The sequence below is a fragment of the Lactuca saligna genome, chromosome 5, assembly GCF_052625555.1.
Source record: "Lactuca saligna cultivar CGN05327 chromosome 5, ASM5262555v1, whole genome shotgun sequence".
Taxonomy (NCBI): Eukaryota; Viridiplantae; Streptophyta; class Magnoliopsida; order Asterales; family Asteraceae; genus Lactuca; species Lactuca saligna.
Window position 1 is genome coordinate 3,392,681 of NC_136421.1, and position 13,616 is coordinate 3,406,296.

A 13,616-nucleotide genomic window follows, 5' to 3' on the forward strand; every position below is an offset into this window, starting at 1 on the left:
CGGCGAGTCCTCGCCATGCAGTCAATCCGCTGCCTCCTGTATTTCGCATGATTTCGAAGTATATAGATATGGGGCTTCCTGGACTTTCACATATACTATTACAGGGGTTTTTAAACACTTATAACAACAATATAATCTAACAAATCCTTAAATGGGTTTCCTAAACCCTAAACTCGCATACAACGTAAAAGTTACAGATTTCGATCCGAAGGTTACCTGGAAACGTGTTCCCTGTGTCTCCAAACCTCCAGCACTCGATTCCTTGGATCACCACTTTGCTCCTCCTTGTCTAACAATCTCTTCAAGCCTCCTCAAGTCCTCTCTCTTGCTTCAGATGCTCACACACTCCCAGGGTATCTTCAATCGGCCAAAAGACGCGACATGACGGCCATAAGATCGTTATATACGATCAGAAATGAAACGGCTAGGGTTCAGCTGAAACAACGTCGACTCGCCGAGTCCCTATTTGGACTCATCGAGTCCAGTCGCGTATCTGCGACTGCGTCCAAGACCATGGCCCTACTCGGCGAGTCATGCACCTACTCGCCGAGTCCCCTCTTAAATGTGCCCAAAAATAATTTAAAGAAATACCTGAAATTCCGGGCTGTTACAAACCTTCTCGGATGTGAACCTCTTCGATGTGCACCTTCTCAGATGCAAACCTCCTGATGCAAACCTTCTTGTATACGAACCTACTGATGTGAACCTTCTCGGATGTGAGCCTTCTCGGATGTGAACCTCCTGATGCGAATCTTCTTGGATACAAACCTCCTAATGCGAACCTTCTTGTAGGTTAACCTCCTGATGCGAACCTTCTCAGAGGCAAACCTCTTGGATGCGAACCTCCTAATGCGAACCTTCTCGGATGCGAACCTCCTGTGATGCGAGCCTCCTGATGGGAAACCTCTCAGATGCGGAGCCTCTTAGTTGCGAACCTTCTCAGCAGTGAGCCTTCTCAGCAGCGACCCTTTTCAACAGCGACCCTTCTCAGCAGCGAATCTTCTAAGCAGCGAACCTTCTCAGCAGCGAATCTTCTCGCTTCTCAAGTTCGGTTCTTGACCAGTTTCGCTTTTTGAGTCCGTTTTTGACAATTTTGATGTGAGATTTTCACCCAATTCATATTTTTGACATATTAGACCCTCTAAACTCATATATTATCCATATATTGAAGATTTATTAAATATGAATCTTATTTTTGTTTCGAATCATATCAAGAGGACATAAAAGTACTCTTTGACATTTACGATAAAGTTAAGTGTCAAGTCACCATTATACCTACTTTTTGTGACTATTCACACTCTACCTAGTGAAATCATTTTCCTTTTAATATCTCCCAACACACCATCATACTATTTTGAACAAATCCATTCAAAAAATATTCGATCTTCTTATCCAAGATTTCACTTTCTATCTCTAAAAGCAAACTTCTCTCTCTCTCTCTCTCAGTCACGAGTTTTAAAGGGCTATTCTTGAGTTTTTTCTCCCATTTTTTATCACTATATCCTTCCTACTTCTACCCAATATTCACATATTCATACAAATTGTAAACGATTTACACAAATATTAACATATTTGGTCTAAGGATCTTCAAATCTTCAAGTATCTTTGAAGTGTTCTTGACTAATGCTAACCTTCTCGGATACGAAACTCTTGATGCGAACCTTCTGAGATGCGAACCTTCTCGGATTTGAACCTCTTGGATTCGAACCTTCTTAGATGTGAACATCCAGATGCAAACCTTCTCGGATACGAACCTCCTGAGATGCAAACCTTCTCGGATGCAAACCTTCTCGGATGCAAACCTTCTCGGATGAGAACCTTCTGATGCGAACCCCTTGGATGCGAACCTCTAGATCAAACCTTCTTGGATGCAAACCTCCTCATGCGAAACTTCTCGGATGTGAGCCTCTTGGATGCGAAACTTTTGGATGCAAACCTCCATATGTGAACCTTCTCGGATGCGAACCTCTTGGATGCGAACCTTCTCGGTTGTGAACCTCTTGGATGCGAACCTCTAGATCAAACCTTCTCGGATGCGAACCTCCACATGCAAAACTTCTCGGATGTGAACCTCTTGGATGCGAACCTTTCGAATGCAAACCTCCATATGTGAACCTTCTCAGACGCGAACCTCTTAGATGCGAACCTTCTCGGTTGTGAACCTCTTGGATTCGAACCTTCTTAGATACGAAACTCCTGATGTGAACCTTCTTAGATGTGAATCTTGTTGGATACGAACCTCCTTATGCGAACCTCTTGGATGAAAACCTTCTCGGATGTGAACCTCTTGATGCGAACCTTCTCAGATAAGAGCCTCCTAATGCGAACCTTCTCAGATGCAAACCTCCTGATGCGAACCTTCTCGAATGCGAACCTCCTCATGCGAAACTTCTTGGATGTGAACCTCTTGGATGTGAACCTTTCGGATGCGAATCTCCATATGTGAACCTTCTCGGATGCGAACCTCCTGATGCGAACCATCTCAGATGCGAACCTCCTGATGCGAGCCGTCTCGGTTGTGAACCTCTTGGATGCGAACCTTCTCAAATGCGAAACTCCTTATGCGAACCTTCTCGGATGCGAATCTTCTCGGATACGAACCTCCTAATGCAAACCTCTTGGATGCGAACCTTCTCGGATGTGAACCTCCTGATGCGAACCTTCTCGGATAAGAACCTCCTGATGCGAACCTTCTCGGATATGAACCTCCTGATGCGAACCTTCTCGGATGCGAACCTCCTGATGTGAACCTCTTCGATGCGCCCCTTCTCAGATTCAAACCTTCTTGTATACGAACCTACTGATGTGAACCTTCTCGGATGTGAGCCTTCTCAGATGTGAACCTCCTGATACGAACCTTCATAGATACGTACCTCCTGATGAGAACGTTCTCCTAAGTGAACCTCCTGATGCGAACCTTCTCAGAGACGAACCTCATGGATGCGAACCTCCTGATGCAAACCTTCTCGGATAAGAACCTCCTGATGCGAACCTTCTTGGACGCGAACCTCCTGATGTGAACCTTCTCGGATGTGAACCTCTTCCATGCGCACCTTCTCAGATGCAAACCTCCTGATGCGAACCTTCTTGTATACGAACCTACTGATGTTAACCTTCTCGGATGCGAGCCTTCTCGGATGTGAACCTCCTGATGCGAATCTTCTTGGATACGAACCTCCTAATGCAAACCTTCTCGTAGGTGAACCTCCTGATGCGAACCTTCTCAGAGGCGAACCTCTTGGATGCAAACCTCCTAATGCGAACCTTCTCGGATGAGAACCTCTTGTGATGCGAGCCTCCTGATGGGAAACCTCTCAGATGCGGAGCCTCTCAGTCGCGAACCTTCTCAGCAGTCAGCCTTCTCAGCAGCGTCCCTTTTCAGCAGCGACCCTTCTCAGCAGCGAACCTTCTCGCTTCTCAAGTCCAGTTCTTGACCAGTTTCACTTTTTGAGTCCGTTTTTGACAATTTTGACGTGAGATTTTCACCCAATTCATATTTTTGACATATTAGACCCTCTAAACTCATATATTATCCATATATTGAAGATTTAATAAATATGAATCTTATTTTTGTTTCGAATCATATCAAGAGGACATAAAAGTACTCTTTGACATTTACGATAAAGTTAACTGTCAAGTCACCACTATACCTACTTTTTGTGACTATTCACACTCTACCTAGTGAAATCATTTTCCTTTAAATATCTCTCAACACACCATCATACTATTTTGAACAAATCCATTAAAAAATATTCAATCTTCTTATCCAAAATTTCACTTTCTATCTCTAAAAGCAAACTTCTCTCTCACTCTCTCTCTCTCTCTCTCTCTCAGTCACGAGTTTTAAAGGGCTATTGTTGAGTTTTTTCTCCCATTTTTTTTTATCACTATATCCTTCCTACTTCTACCCAATATTCACATATTCATACAAATTGTAAACGATTTACACAAATATTAACAGATTTGGTCTAAGGATCTTCAAATCTTCAAGTATCTTTGAAGTGTTCTTGACTAATGCGAACCTTCTCGGATACGAAACTCCTGATGCGAACCTTCTTGGATGCGAACCTCCAGATGCGAACCTTCTCGGATTTGAACCTCTTGGATTCGAACCTTCTTAGATGTAAACATCCGAATGCGAACCTTCTCGGATGCAAACCTTCTCGGATACGAACCTCTTGAGATGTAAACCTTCTCGGATGCAAACCTTCTTGGATGAGAACCTTCTGATGCGAACCCCTTGGATGCGAACCACTAGATCAAACCTTCTTGGATGCGAACCTCCTCATGCGAAACTTCTCAAATGTGAACCTCTGGGATGCGAACCTTTTGGATGCAAACCTCCATATGTGAACCTTCTCGGATGCGAACCTCTTGGATGTGAACCTACTGATGCGAACCTTCTCGGTTGTGAACCTCTTGGATGCGAACCTTTAGATCAAACCTTCTCGGATGCGAACCTCCACATGTAAAACTTCTCGGATGTGAACCTCTTGGATGCGAACCTTTCAGATGCAAACCTCCATATGTGAACCTTCTCAGATGCGAACCTCTTAGATGCGAACCTCCTGATGTGAACCTTCTTGGTTGTGAACCTCTTGGATTCGAACCTTCTTAAATACGAAACTCCTGATGTGAACCTTCTTAGATGTGAATCTTGTTGGATACGAACCTCCTTATGCGAACCTCTTGGATGCAAACCTTCTCGGATGTGAACCTCCTAATGCGAACATTCTCGGATAAGAGCCTCCTAATGTGAACCTTCATAGATGCGAACCTCCTGATGTGAACCTTCTCGAATGCGAACCTCCTCATGCGAAACTTCTTGGATGTGAACCTCTTGGATGTGAACCTTTCGCATATGTGAACCTTCTCGGATGCGAACCTCTTGGATGCGAACCTCCAGATGCGAACCATCTCAGATGCAAACCTCCTGATGCGAGCCTTCTCGGTTGTGAACCTCTCAGATGCGAATCTCCTCATGCGAAACTTCTCGGATGTGAACCTCTTGGATGTGAACCTTTCGGATGCGAATCTCCATATGTGAACCTTCTCGGATGCGAACCTCTTGGATGCGAACCTCCTGATGCGAACCATCTCAGATGCGAACCTCCTGATGCAAGCCTTCTCGGTTGCGAAAGTCTTGGATGCGAACCTTCTCAAATGCGAAACTCCTGATGCGAACCTTCTCGGATGCGAATCTTCTCGGATACGAACCTCCTGATGCAAACCTCTTGGATGCGAACCTTCTCGGATGTGAACCTCCTGATGCGAACCTTCTCGGATAAGAACCTCTTGATGTGAACCTTCTCGGATGCGAACCTCCTGATGTGAACCTCTTCGATGCGCACCTTCTCAGATTCAAATCTTCTTGTATACGAACCTACTGATGTGAACCTTCTCGGATGCGAGCTTTCTCAGATGTGAACCTCCTGATGCGAACCTTCTTAGATACGAACTTCCTGATGAGAACCTTCTCGTAAGTGAACCTCCTGATGCGAACCTTCTCAGAGACGAACCTCTTGGATGCGAACCTCCTGATGGAAACCTTCTCGGATAAGAACCTCCTGATGCGAACCTTCTTGGACGCGAACCTCCTGATGTGAACCTTCTCGGATGTGAATCTCTTTGATGCGCACCTTCTCACATGCAAACCTCCTGATGTGAACCTTCTTGTATACGAACCTACTGATGTGAACCTTCTCGGATGCGAGCCTTCTCGGATGTGAACCTCCTGATGCGAATCTTCTTGGATACGAACCTCCTAATGCGAACCTTCTCGTAGGTGAACCTCCTGATGCAAACCTTCTCAGAGGCGAACCTCTTGGATGCGAACCTCCTAATTCGAACCTTCTCGGATAAGAACCTCCTGATGCGTGCCTCCTGATGTGAAACCTCTCAGATGCGAACCCACTTAGCTGCGAACCTTCTCAGCAGTGAGCCTTCTCAGCAGCGAACCTTCTCAGCAGCGACCCTTCTCAGCAGCGAACCTTCTCAGCAGCAACCCTTCTCAGCAGCGAACTTTCTCGCTTCTCAAGTCCGGTTCTTGACCACTTTCGCTTTTTGAGTCCGTTTTTGACAATTTTGACGTGAGATTCTCACCCAATTTATATTTTTGACATATTAGACCCTCTAAACTCATATATTATCCATATATTGAAGATTTATTAAATATGAATCTTATTTTTGTTTCGGATCATATCAAGAGGACATAAAAGTACTCTTTGACATTGACGATAAAGTTATGTGTCAAGTCACCACTATACCTACTTTTTGTGACTATTCACACTCTACCTAGTGAAATCATTTTCCTTTTAATATCTCCCAACACACCATCATACTATTTTGACCAAATCCATTCAAAAAATATTCAATCTTCTTATCCAAGATTTCACTTGCTATCTCTAAAAGCAAACTTCTCTCTCTCTCTCTCTCTCAGTCACGAGTTTTAAAGGGCTATTCTTGAGTTTTTTCTCCCATTTTTTATCACTATATCCTTCCTACTTCTACCCAATATTCACATTTTCATACAAATTGTAAACGATTTACACAAATATTAACATATTTGGTCTAAGGATCTTCAATTCTTCAAGTATCTTTGAAGTGTTCTTGACTAATGCGAACCTTCTTGGATACGAAACTCTTGATGCGAACCTTCTCGGATGCGAACCTTCTCGGATTTGAACCTCTTGGATGCGAACCTTCTTAGATGTAAACATCCGGATGCGAACCTTCTTGGATGCAAACCTTCTCGGATACAAAACTCCTGAGATGCTAACCTTCTCGGATGCGAACCTTCTCGGATGAGAACCTTCTAATGCGAACCCCTTGGATGCGAACCTCTCGATCAAACCTCATTGGATGCGAACCTCCTCATGCGAAACTTCTCGGATGTGAACCTCTTGGATGCGAACCTCCTGATGCGAACCTCCATATGTGAACATTCTCGGATGCGAACCTCTTGGATGCGAACCTCCTGATGCGAACCTTCTCGGTTGTGAACCTCTTGGGTGCGAACCTCTAGATCAAACCTTCTCGGATGCGAACCTCCTCATGCAAAACTTCTCGGATGTGAACCTCTTGGATGCGAACCTTTCGGATGCAAACCTCCATATGTGAACCTTCTCAGATGCGAACCTCTTAGATGCGAACTTCCTGATGCGAACCTTCTCGGTTGTGAACCTCTTGAATTCGAACCTTCTTAGATACGAAACTCCTGATGTGAACCTTCATAGATGTGAATCCTGTTGGATACGAACCTCCTTATGCGAACCTCTTGGATGCAAACCTTCTCGAATGTGAACCTCCTGATGCGAACCTTCTCGGATAAGAGCCTCCTAATGCGAACCTTCTCAGATGCGATCCTCCTGATGTAAACCTTCTCGAATGCGAACCTCCTCATGCGAAACTTCTCGGATGTGAACTTCTTAGATGTGAACCTTTCGGATGCGAATCTCCATATGTGAACCTTCTCGGATGCGAACCTCTTGTATGCGAACCTCCTGATGCAAACCATCTCGGATGCAAACCTCCTGATGCCATCCTTCTCGGTTGTGAACCTCTTGGATGCGAACCTTCTCAGATGTGAAACTCCTAATGCGAACCTTCTCGGATGTGAATCTTCTCAGATACGAACCTCCTGATGCAAACCTCTTGGATGCGAACCTTCTCGGATGTGAACCTCCTGATGCGAACCTTCTCGGATGCGAACCTCTTGATGTGAACCTTCTCGGATGCGAACCTCCTGATGTGAACCTCTTCGATGCGCACCTTCTCAGATTCAAACCTTCTTGTATACGAACCTACTGATGTGAACCTTCTCGGATGCGAGCCTTCTCAGATGTGAACCTCCTGATGCGAACCTTCTTAGATACGAACTTCCTGATGAGAACCTTCTCGTAAGTGAACCTCCTGATGCGAACCTTCTCAGAGACGAACCTCTTGGATGCGAACCTCCTGATGAAAACCTTCTCGGATAAGAACCTCCTGATGCGAACCTTCTTGGACGCGAACCTCCTGATGTGAACCTTCTCGGATGTGAATCTCTTTGATGCGCACCTTCTCACATGCAAACCTCCTGATGCGAACCTTCTTGTATACGAACCTACTGATGTGAACCTTCTTGGATGCGAGCCTTCTCGGATGTGAACCTCCTGATGCGAATCTTCTTGGATACGAACCTCCTAATGCGAACCTTCTCGTAGGTGAACCTCCTGATGCAAACCTTCTCAGAGGCGAACCTCTTGGATGCGAACCTCCTAATTCGAACCTTCTCGGATAAGAACCTCCTGATGCGTGCCTCCTGATGGGAAACCTCTCAGATGCGAACCCACTTAGCTGCGAACCTTCTCAGCAGTGAGCCTTCTCAGCAGCGCACCTTCTCAGCAGCGACCCTTCTCAGCAGCGAACCTTCTCAGCAGCAACCCTTCTCAGCAGCGAACTTTCTCGCTTCTCAAGTCCGGTTCTTGACCAGTTTCGCTTTTTGAGTCCGTTTTTGACAATTTTGACGTGAGATTCTCACCCAATTTATATTTTTGACATATTAGACCCTCTAAACTCATATATTATCCATATATTGAAGATTTATTAAATATGAATCTTATTTTTGTTTCGGATCATATCAAGAGGACATAAAAGTACTCTTTGACATTGACGATAAAGTTATGTGTCAAGTCACCACTATACCTACTTTTTGTGACTATTCACACTCTACCTAGTGAAATCATTTTCCTTTTAATATCTCCCAACACACCATCATACTATTTTGACCAAATCCATTCAAAAAATATTCAATCTTCTTATCCAAGATTTAACTTTCTATCTCTAAAAGCAAACTTCTCTCTCTCTCTCTCTCTCAGTCACGAGTTTTAAAGGGCTATTCTTGAGTTTTTTCTCCCATTTTTTATCACTATATCCTTCCTACTTCTACCCAATATTCACATTTTCATACAAATTGTAAACGATTTACACAAATATTAACATATTTGGTCTAAGGATCTTCAATTCTTCAAGTATCTTTGAAGTGTTCTTGACTAATGCGAACCTTCTTGGATACGAAACTCTTGATGCGAACCTTCTCGGATGCGAACCTTCTCGGATTTGAACCTCTTGGATGCGAACCTTCTTAGATGTAAACATCCGGATGCGAACCTTCTTGGATGCAAACCTTCTCGGATACAAAACTCCTGAGATGCTAACCTTCTCGGATGCGAACCTTCTCGGATGAGAACCTTCTAATGCGAACCCCTTGGATGCGAACCTCTCGATCAAACCTTATTGGATGCGAACCTCCTCATGCGAAACTTCTCGGATGTGAACCTCTTGGATGCGAACCTCCTGATGCGAACCTCCATATGTGAACATTCTCGGATGCGAACCTCTTGGATGCGAACCTCCTGATGCGAACCTTCTCGGTTGTGAACCTCTTGGGTGCGAACCTCTAGATCAAACCTTCTCGGATGCGAACCTCCTCATGCAAAACTTCTCGGATGTGAACCTCTTGGATGCGAACCTTTCGGATGCAAACCTCCATATGTGAACCTTCTCAGATGCGAACCTCTTAGATGCGAACTTCCTGATGCGAACCTTCTCGGTTGTGAACCTCTTGAATTCGAACCTTCTTAGATACGAAACTCCTGATGTGAACCTTCATAGATGTGAATCCTGTTGGATACGAGCCTCCTTATGCGAACCTCTTGGATGCAAACCTTCTCGAATGTGAACCTCCTGATGCGAACCTTCTCGGATAAGAGCCTCCTAATGCGAACCTTCTCAGATGCGATCCTCCTGATGTGAACCTTCTCGAATGCGAACCTCCTCATGCGAAACTTCTCGGATGTGAACTTCATAGATGTGAACCTTTCGGATGCGAATCTCCATATGTGAACCTTCTCGGATGCGAACCTCTTGTATGCGAACCTCCTGATGCAAACCATCTCGGATGCAAACCTCCTGATGCCATCCTTCTCGGTTGTGAACCTCTTGGATGCGAACCTTCTCAGATGTGAAACTCCTAATGCGAACCTTCTCGGATGTGAATCTTCTCAGATACGAACCTCCTGATGCAAACCTCTTGGATGCGAACCTTCTCGGATGTGAACCTCCTGATGCGAACCTTCTCGGATAAGAACCTCTTGATGTGAACCTTCTCGGATGCGAACCTCCTGATGTGAACCTCTTCGATGCGCACCTTCTCAGATTCAAATCTTCTTGTATACGAACCTACTGATGTGAACCTTCTCGGATGCGAGCCTTCTCAGATGTGAACCTCCTGATGCGAACCTTCTTAGATACGAACTTCCTGATGAGAACCTTCTCGTAAGTGAACCTCCTGATGCGAACCTTCTCAGAGACGAACCTATTGGATGCGAACCTCCTGATGAAAACCTTCTCGGATAAGAACCTCCTGATGCGAACCTTCTTGGACGCGAACCTCCTGATGTGAACCTTCTCGGATGTGAATCTCTTTGATGCGCACCTTCTCACATGCAAACCTCCTGATGCGAACCTTCTTGTATACGAACCTACTGATGTGAACCTTCTCGGATGCGAGCCTTCTCGGATGTGAACCTCCTGATGCGAATCTTCTTGGATACGAACCTCCTAATGCGAACCTTCTCGTAGGTGAACCTCCTAATGCAAACCTTCTCAGAGGCGAACCTCTTGGATGCGAACCTCCTAATTCGAACCCTCTCGGATAAGAACCTCCTGATGCGTGCCTCCTGATGGGAAACCTCTCAGATGCGAACCCACTTAGCTGCGAACCTTCTCAGCAGTGAGCCTTCTCAGCAGCGAACCTTCTCAGCAGCGACCCTTCTCAGCAGCGAACCTTCTCAGCAGCAACCCTTCTCAGCAGCGAACTTTCTCGCTTCTCAAGTCCGGTTCTTGACCAGTTTCGCTTTTTGAGTCCGTTTTTGACAATTTTGACGTGAGATTCTCACCCAATTTATATTTTTGACATATTAGACCCTCTAAACTCATATATTATCCATATATTGAAGATTTATTAAATATGAATCTTATTTTTGTTTCGGATCATATCAAGAGGACATAAAAGTACTCTTTGACATTGACGATAAAGTTATGTGTCAAGTCACCACTATACCTACTTTTTGTGACTATTCACACTCTACCTAGTGAAATCATTTTCCTTTTAATATCTCCCAACACACCATCATACTATTTTGACCAAATCCATTCAAAAAATATTCAATCTTCTTATCCAAGATTTCACTTTCTATCTCTAAAAGCAAACTTCTCTCTCTCTCTCTCTCTCTCTCTCTCTCTCTCTCTCTCTCTCTTAGTCACGAGTTTTAAAGGGCTATTCTTGAGTTTTTTCTCGCATTTTTTATCACTATATCCTTCCTACTTCTACCCAATATTCACATATTCATACAAATTGTAAACGATTTACACAAATATTAACATATTTGGTCTAAGGATCTTCAAATCTTCAAGTATCTTTGAAGTGTTCTTGACTAATGTGAACCTTCTCGGATATGAAACTCCTGATGCGAACCTTCTCGGATGCGAACCTCCAGATGCGAACCTTCTAGGATTTGAACCTCTTGGATGCGAACCTTCTTAGATGCAAACCTCCAGATGTGAACCTTCTCGGATGCAAACCTTCTCGGATACGAACCTCCTGAGATGCAAACCTTCTCGGATGCGAACCTTCTCGGATGAGAACCTTCTGATGCGAACCCCTTGGATGCGAACCTCTAGATCAAACCTTCTTGGATGGAAACCTCCTCATGCGAAACTTCTCGGATGTGAACCTCTTGGATGCGAACCTTTCAGATGCAAACCTCCATATGTGAACCTTCTCAGATGAGAACCTCTTGGATGCGAACCTCCTGATGCGAACCTTCTCGGTTGTGAACCTCTTGGATGTGAACCTCTTGATCAAACCTTCTCGGATGCGAACCTCCTCATGCGAAACTTCTCGGATGTGAACCTCTTGGATGCGAAGCTTTCAGATGCAAACCTCCATATGTGAACCTTCTCGGATGCGAACGTCTTAGATGCGAACCTCCTGATGCGAACCTTCTCGGTTGTGAACCTCTTGGATTTGAACCTTCTTAGATACGAAACTCCTGATGTGAACCTTCTTAGATGTGAATCTTGTTGGATACGAACCTCTTTATGCGAACCTCTTGGATGCAAATCTTCTCGGATGGGAACCTCCTGATGCGAGCCTTCTCGGATAAGAGCCTCCTAATACGAACCTTCTCAGATGCGAACCTCCTGATGTGAACCTTCTCGAATGCGAGCCTCCTCACGCAAAACTTCTCGGATGTGAACCTCTTGGATGTGAACCTTTCGGATGCGAATCTCCATATGTGAACCTTCTCGGATGCGAACCTCTTGGATGCGAACCTCCTGATGCGAACCATCTCAGATGCGAGCCTCCTGATGCGATCCTTCTCGGTAGTGAACCTCTTGGATGCTGTCACACCCCAAAACCAAGAACGGCGGAAACGTTCTGGGGCAGAGGACGTCATGTAAGTATCACAACACAGTAAATGTAAATAAGCCAACAACATCATCCATTGCATTAAATATATCATTTTAATACAAGCATGTTCTGTACTGTATAGACACCAAAAATAATGTATATCAAAATAATAAGATGAGTCTTGAATGCGCTCCATCTTCTCAAAAGCTGGCCTCGGTACCTGTCTACTGATGACCTGAGAATACAAGTTATTTTGAAAGAGTTTATCAGCATTAAGCTGGTGAGTTCATAAGTATTTTAGTGTCGGTATTTGTCATCCAAAAATGTTTGAACATGTATCAAGTATAAGTTTGTAAAATGTATGTAAAGGTTTGCAATTGTTTGTAAGAGTTTGAATCTCTCAGAAAAACCTATATTTTCTATTAAAGTAGCCTTCTACCAAGGCTTAACTGTTTTGTATGCTCGTTTGATGTAAAAGTGTGTAATTTCCCAAGTGTAACTATCATTTAACAAAATATAGTTTGTACATCATCGTTTAAGTGAGGTTATCACTAAAATATGTAATGGGTAAATCATTGTAGTACTGTAGTCTTGTATTATAAGAACTACTATTGTACTAACTACCTTAAACCGGATTTATATTAAGGCATTACTGTTGGAATAGTGTCTAAGGCTGCAACTATATTAGGCAAGTATTTGATCCGGTTGTGCATGGTCCTTTTGGGTTGCCTTCACCATAGCAACTTGATGGATGTTTTGTTAAGAGAGAGTAAATATTATAAGGAATAATATATGGTTATTTGATTAATATAATTGGAATTAATTTGGTGACTTAAAGAGATTAATTAAATAAGAGGGTATAAACTGTCAATTGTTTGATAGTTACACTTTAGACTATAAATCCTTATCCAAGATAGGATGGACGATTTCTAGGGCTTGGATAAGCCAAAATCGTCCATAGGGTTATCAAGGAAAGGATATGGATCAACTTAAAGTCTAAGTTATCCAATTAGGGTTAAAGCTGTAATCCTTAAGGAGTCTACAAGTATAAATAGACCCTAGGGGTGAGGGAATTCGACACACCATCTAAAGTAGAGATACTCTGGCTGAATTCATCCCCTCTCCTCTCTCCTAAATCATCCTTCTTGCTATTGGTGTT